This window comes from Pristiophorus japonicus, chromosome 3 (assembly GCF_044704955.1).
Source record: "Pristiophorus japonicus isolate sPriJap1 chromosome 3, sPriJap1.hap1, whole genome shotgun sequence".
Classification (NCBI taxonomy): Eukaryota; Metazoa; Chordata; class Chondrichthyes; family Pristiophoridae; genus Pristiophorus; species Pristiophorus japonicus.
The window spans coordinates 145,227,411-145,235,080 of NC_091979.1; positions in this window are offsets into that span (position 1 = coordinate 145,227,411).

Sequence of the window (7,670 nt, forward strand, 5' to 3'; positions counted from 1 at the left end):
CTTCCACTCCAGCATGCCCTGCAGCAGCTCTGAGACATCCTTGACCCTTGCACCAGGGAGGCAACATACCATCCTGGAGTCTCATTTGTGGCCGCAGCAACGTTTATCTATTCCCCTTACAATAGAATCCCCTATCACTATGGCTCTCCCACTCTTTTTCCTGCCCTCCTGTGCAGCAGATCCACCCATGAACTTGGCTGCTGCTGCTTTCCCCTGCTGAGCCATCTCCCCCAACAGTATCCAAAATGGTATATCTGTTTTGGAGGGAGATGGGGAGATGACCGCAGGGGACGGCTGCACTACCTTCCTTCCCCTGCTCGTCCTGCTGGTCACCCATTCCCTATCTGCCTGTGTAACCTTTACCTGCGGTGTGACCAACTCACTAAATGTGCTATTCATGCCTCCTCAGCATCGTGGATGCTCCAGAGTGAATCCATGCGTAGCTCCAGTGCCACAATGCGGTCTGTCAGGAGCTGCAGCTGGACACACTTCCTGCACACATAGTAGTCAGGGACACTGGAAGCGTCCCTGATTTGCCACATAGCACAGGAGGAGCATGACATGGGTCTGGGCTCTCCTGCCATGACTCAACCCTTCAAGTACGCTGATGACACCCAGCTCTGCCTCACTACCACTTCTCTCAACCCCTCCACGGTCTCTGAATTGTCAGACTGCTTGTCGAACATCCACTTCTGGATGAGCAGAAATTTTCTCCAATTGCATATTGGGAAGACTGAAGCCATTGATTCCGGTCCCCGCCACAAACTCTGTTCCCTAGCCACTGACTCCATCCCTCTCCCCAACTGCTCTTTCCTCTTTCAAGATGGTGCTTAAAACCTACCTCTTTGACCAAGCTTTTGGTCACCTGTGCTAATTTCTACTTAAAGGCTTGGTTTCAAATTTTTATCTCATAACACTTCTGTGAAGCACCTTGGGGCATTTCACTACGTTAAAGGCGCTATATAAACACAAGTTGTTGCTGTTGTTGTTATGTGTCTGTCCCTGTCATTGATTGTGTTTGTGTCCTTGTCCCTGTCAGTGATTGTTTGTTTGTGTTTGTGACCCTGTCAGTGATTGTGTGTGTGTGTGTGTGTGTGTCCCTGTCAGTGATTGTGTGTGTGTGTGTGTGTGTGTGTGTCCCTGTCAGTGATTGTGTGTGTGTGTGTGTGTGTGTCCCTGTCAGTGATTGTGTGTGTGTGTGTGTGTGTGTGTCCCTGTCAGTGATTGTGTGTGTGTGTGTGTGTGTGTGTGTGTGCCTGTCAGTGATTGTGTGTGTGTCCCTGTCAGTGATTGTGTGTGTGTCTATCCCTGTCAGTGATTGTGTGTGTGTGTGTGTGTGTGTGTGTCCCTGTCAGTGATTGTGTGTGTGTGTGTGTGTGTCCTTGTCAGTGATTGTGTGTGTGTGTGTGTCCCTGTCAGTGATTGTGTGTGTGTGTGTGTGTGTGTGTGTGTCCCTGTCAGTGATTGTGTGTGTCCCTGTCAGTGATTGTGTGTGTGTCTATCCCTGTCAGTGATTGTGTGTGTGTGTGTGTGTGTGTCCCTGTCAGTGATTGTGTGTGTGTGTGTGTGTGTGTGTGTCCCTGTCAGTGATTGTGTGAGTGTGTGTGTGTGTGTGTGTCCCTGTCAGTGATTGTGTGTGTGTGTGTGTGTCCCTGCCAGTGATTGTGTGTGTGTGTGTGTGTGTGTGTGTGTGTCCCTGTCAGTGATTGTGTGTGTGTGTGTGTCCCTGTCAGTGATTGTGTGTGTGTGTGTGTGTGTCCCTGTCAGTGATTGTGTGTGTGTGTGTCCCTGTCAGTGATTGTGTGTGTGTGTGTGTGTCCCTGTCAGTGATTTTGTGTGTGTGTGTGTGTGTGTGTGTCCCTGTCAGTGATTGTGTGTGTGTGTGTGTGTGTGTGTGTGTGTGTCCCTGTCAGTGATTGTGTGTGTGTCTATCCCTGTCAGTGATTGTGTGTGTGTGTGTGATTGATCATCTTTGTGTTTGTGTGTGCCTGTTCCTATCACTGATTGTGTGTGTGCATCTGTCTGTCTGTGTCAGTGATTGTGCGTGTTTCTGTCTCTGTTATTGTGTATCTGTGTCTGTCTCTGTCATTGTGTGTCTCTGTCTGTCTGTCTCTGTCATTGTATGTTTGTGTGTGTCTCTGTCATTGTGATTCTCTGTTGTCTGTCTCTGTCATTGTGCGCATGTGTGTGTCTCGGTCATTGTGTGTATGTGTGTGTCTGTCTCTGTCATTGTGTGTGTGTGTATGTGTCTCTGTCATTGTGTGTGTTATGTATGTAAACATTACCAATGTGTAAGACGTGCCACCAGGGGGCGCACCTGTGGGAGACCCAAGGTTCACCTGCACACCCTGGGCAAGCAGGTATAAAAGGCAGTCTATCATGCTGCCTCCTCACTCTGGAGTTACAATAAAGAGACCAAGGTCACAACAGTTTGAGCTTAAGATATACAGTCTTGTGGAGTTATTCTAAATGTAACAATTGGCAACGAGTAACAGATCACGATCTTTCACGCAGTTATGGCTGCCGTTGGTATTCTTGAGAGATTTGTTGAGGTTGATGATTGGAAAGCCTTCGTTGAGTATCTTGACCAGTAATTCGTGGCCAACGAGCTGGAAAAGGCACAAACTGCAATCAAGCGCAGGGCAATTCTCCTCACCGTTTGCGGGTCCACGATATATGGCATCAAAAATCTGCTAGTACCGACAAAACCAACAGACAAGACATATGAAGAGTTGTGCAGGCTGGCTTGGGCACACCTCAAGCCGAAGGAGAGCATCTTGATGGCCAGGTATCGCTTTTATATGCACCATCGCTCTGAGGGCCAGGACGTGGTGAGCTATGTCGCCGACCTAAGACGCCTTGTGGGACCATGCGTATTTGCTGGATTTTTGGAGCAAGTGTTGTGGGACTTTTTCGTGCTGGGAATCGGTCACGAGGCCATTCTTCACAAACTGCTGTCTGCCGAATCCCTAGATCTGAGCGAGGCCATCACGATAGCCCAGGCTTTTATGTCTACGAACGATAACACTAAACAGATATCATTGCAGCATGGGAACTCACCGGCAAGTACTGTGCATAAAATAATGCCTTCAGCAGGCAGAACTGTATATGGCAAGGCCTACACGCCCGCAGAGGCCAGACTTAGGATGACTCAGAGTCCGTCGTGGAGTATGAATGCGAATCCATTAGCACTGTGTTGGCGCTTCGGGGATAATCATCGAGCCCATCAATGTCGATTCAAGCACTACGTGTGCAAGGCCTGTGGAACAATGGGGCACCTCCAGCGAATGTGCAGACATGCTGCAGCTCATCACATGGCAGAGTCTGCAGAAGATGACCGATCCAGCGTGGATCATGCTGAATGAGTAAGAAAGGCAACTCAATCAGAAGCTGAAGAGGAAGTGTATGGGGTGCACAGGTTCACCACAAAAAGCCCTCTGATAATGTTAAAAGTGCAGAAAGTACCAAAGGGCAGAAAACGCTAGTGGGAGTTGTGAACAGACCACCAAACAGTAGTAGTGAGGTCGGGGATGGCCTCAAACAGGAAATTAGGGATGCATGCAATAAAGGTACAGCAGTTATCATGGGCGACTTTAAACTACATATAGATTGGGCTAACCAAACTGGTAACAATACGGTGGAGGAGGATTTCATGGAGTGTATTAGGGATGGTTTTCTAGAACAATATGTCGAGGAACCAACTAGCGAGCTAGCTATCCTAGACTGGGTGATGTGTAATGAGAGAGGGCTAATTAGCAATCTTGTTGTGCGAGGCACCTTGGGGAAGAGTGACCATAATATGGTAGAATTCTTTATTTTAAGATGGAGAATGACACAGTTAATTCAGAGACTAGGGTCCAGAACTTAAGGAAAGATAACTTCGATAGTATGAGATGTGAATTGGCTAGAATAGACTGGCAAATGATACTTAAAGGGTTGACGGTGGATAGGCAATGGCAGACATTTATAGATCACATGGATGAACTTCAACAATTGTACATCCCTGTCTGCAGTAAAAATAAAATGGGGAAGGTGGCCCAACCGTGGCTAACAAGGAAAATTAGGGATTGTGTTAAATCCAAGGAAGATGCATATAAATTGACCAGAAAAAGCAGCAAACCTGAGGACTGGGAGAAATTCAGAATCCAGCAGAGGAGGACAAAGAGTTTAATTAGGAGGGAGAAAATAGAGTATGAGAAGAAGCTTGTTGGGAACATAAAAACTGATTGCAAAAGCTTCTATAGATATGTGAAGAGAAAAAGATTAGTGAAGACAAACATAGGTCCCTTGCAGTCAGAATCAGGTGAATTTATAATGGGGAACAAAGAAATGGCAGACTAATTGAACAAATACTTTGGTTCTGTCTTCACTAAGGAAGACACACATAATCTTCCAGAAAGTCTAGCTAGAAGGAGGAACTGAAGAACATCCTTATTAGTCAGGAAATTGTGTTAGGGAAATTGATGGGATTGAAGGCCGATAAATCCCCAGGGCTTGATAGTCTGCATCCCAGAGTACTTAAAGAAGTGAGCCTAGAAATAGTGGAGGTATTGGTGATCATTTTCCAACATTCTATTGACTCTGGATCAGTTCCTATGGACTGCAGTGTAGCTAATGTAACATCATTTTTGTAAAAAGGAGGGAGAGAGAAAACAGGGAATTATAGAACCGTTAGCCTGGCATCGGTGGTGGTGAAAATGTTGGAATCAATTATTAAAGATGAAATAGCAGCGCATTTGGAAAGCTGTGACATGATCGGTCCAAGTCCGCATGGATTTATGAAAGGGAAATCATGCTTGACAAATCTTGTGGAATCTTTTGAGGCTGCAACTAGTAGAGTGGCCAAGGGAGAACCAGTGGATGTGGTGTATTTGGACTTTTTAAAGATTTTGACAAGGCCCCACACAAGAGATTAGTGTGCAAAATTAAAGCACATGGTATTGGGGGTAATGTATTGACGTGATAGAGAACTGGTTGGCAGACAGGAAGCAGAGAGTCAGAATAAATGGGTCCTTTTCAGAATGGCAAGCATGACTAGTGGGGTGCTGCAGGGTTCAGTGCTTGGACCCCAGCTATTTACAATATACATTAATGATTTAGATGAAGGAACTGAATGTAATATCTCCAAGTTTACAGATGACACTAAGCTGGGTGGCAGTGTGAGCTGTGAGGAGGATGCTAAGAGGCTGCAGGGTGACTTGGACAGGTTAGGTGAATGGTCAAATGCATGGCAGATGCAGTATAATGTTGATAAATGTGAGGTTATCCAATTTGGTGTCAAAAACAGGAAGGCAGAATATTCTCTGAATGGTGACAGATTAAGAAAAGGGGAGGTGCAACGAGACCTGGGTGTCATGGTACATCAGTCATTGAAAGTTGGCAAGCAGGTACAGCAGGCGGTGAAGAAGGCAAATGACATGTTGGCCTTCATAGCTAGAGGATTTGAGTATAGGAGCAGTGAGGTCTTACTGCAGTTGTACAGAGCCTTGGAATATCATGTTCAGTTTTGGTCTCCTAATCTGAAGAAGGATGTCTTTGCTATTGAGGGAGTGCAACGAAGGTTCACCAGACTGATTCCCGGGATGGCAGGACTGACCTATGAGGAGAGATTGGATCGACTGGGCTTGTATTCACTGGAGTTTAGAAGAATGAGAGGGGATCTCATTGAAACATATAAAATTCTGACGGGATTGGATAGGTTCGAGGCAGGAAGAATGTTCCCAATGCTGGGGAAGTCCAGAACCAGGGATCACAGTCTAAGGATAAGGGGTAAGCCATTTAGGACCAAGATGAGGAGAAACGTCTTCACTCAGAGAGTTATTATCTTGTGGAATTCACTACCGCAGGATGTTGTTGAGGCCAGTTCTTTAGATATATTCAAAAGGGAGTTAGATATGGCCCTTACGGCTAAAGGGATCAAGGCTTATGGAGAGAAAGCAGGAAAGGGGTACTGAGGTTGAGTGATCAGTCATGATCTTATTGAATGGTGATGCATGCTCGAAGGGCCGAATGGCCTGCTCCTGCACCTAATTTCTATGCTTCTATGTTTCTAAGTCAACTTAAACAGCATTCCAGTTTCCATGGAATTGGACATGAGGGCGAGTCAGTCAATTATGAGCCAGAAGGCTTTTGAGAAACCGTGGGGCAACAAGGCACAAAGGCCAAAACTAAGTCCGATCCACACCAAGCTGTGCATTTACACCAAAGAACTCATATCAGTCATTGGCAGTGCGGCAGTGAATGTATCGTACAATGGAGCTGTGCATGATTTACCACTATGGATTGTACCAGGCGATGGCCCAACGCTGTTCGGCAGAAGCTGGCTAGGAAAGATCCGATGGAACTGGGACGACATCAAAGCACTGTCTTCGGAGGATGATGCCTTGTGCGCCCAAGTTCTAAACAAATTACCATCGTCATTCGAGCCAGGCATTGGCAACTTCACAGGTGCCAAAGTGCATATCCATCTAGTCCCTGATGCACGACCCGTTCATCACAAGGCCCAAGCGGTTCCATACATCATCATCATCATCATCATCCTAGGCAGTCCCTCGGAATCGAGGAAGACTTGCTTCCACTCCTGAAGTGAGTACTTTTGTGGCTGAACAGTCCAATATGAGAGCCACAGATTCTGTCACAGGTGGGACAGATATTCGTTGAGGGAAGGAGTGGGTGGGACTAATTTGCCGCACGCTCTTTTCGCTGTCTGGGCTTGATTTCTGCATGCTCTCAACGTTGATACTCAAGGTGCTCAGCGCCACTTAGGGTGGTCTTGAGCCAGGGACTCCCAGGTGTCAGTGGGGATATCACACTTTATCAGGGAGGCTTTGAGAGTGTCCTTGTAGCGTTTATGCTGCCCACCTTTTGCTCGTTTGCCATGAAGGAGCTCCGAGTAGAGCGCTTGCTTTGGGAGTCTTGTGTCTGGCCTGCGGACTATGTGGCCTGCCCAGCGGAGCTGATCAAGTGTGGTCAGTGCTTTAATGCTGGGGGTGTTAACCTGAATGAGGACGCTGATGGTGCGCCTGTCCTCCCAGAGTATTTGTAGGATCTTGCGGAGACATCGTTGGTGATATTTCTCCAGCAACTTGAGCTGTCTACTGTACATGGTCCATGTCTCTGAGCCATACAGGAGGGCCGGTATTAGTACAGCCCTGTAGACCATGAGCTTGGTGGCAGTTTTGAGGGCCTGGTCTTCAAACAATCTTTCTCTCAGGCGGCCGAAGGCTGCACTGGCGCACTGGAGGCGATGTTGGATCTTGTGGCCGAGGAGCTCCTCCCGGTTCCATACATGATGCGAGAGAAAGTCAAGATCGAGCTGGACAGACTTCAAGGAGAGCGGATCATATCGCCAGTCGAGTTCAATGAGTGGGCCAGTCGAATTGTTCTGGTGTTGAAGAGCGATGGGACAGTCAGATCCTGGGGGGAACGACAAGGTAACGATCAACCGAGCCTCGTTACAGGACCAGTATCTATAACCAAAGTGGATTACCTGTTTGCAATGCTAGCAGGGGCGAAGTCGTTCACCAAGCTGGATCTAACCTCTGCTTACATGACACAGGAGCTGACTGAACCTTCGAAAAAATTGATGTGCATCAACACGCACAGAGGACTGTTCATATGCCACAGATGCCCCTTTGGAATTCGTTCGGCAGCGGCCACCTTCCAGAGGA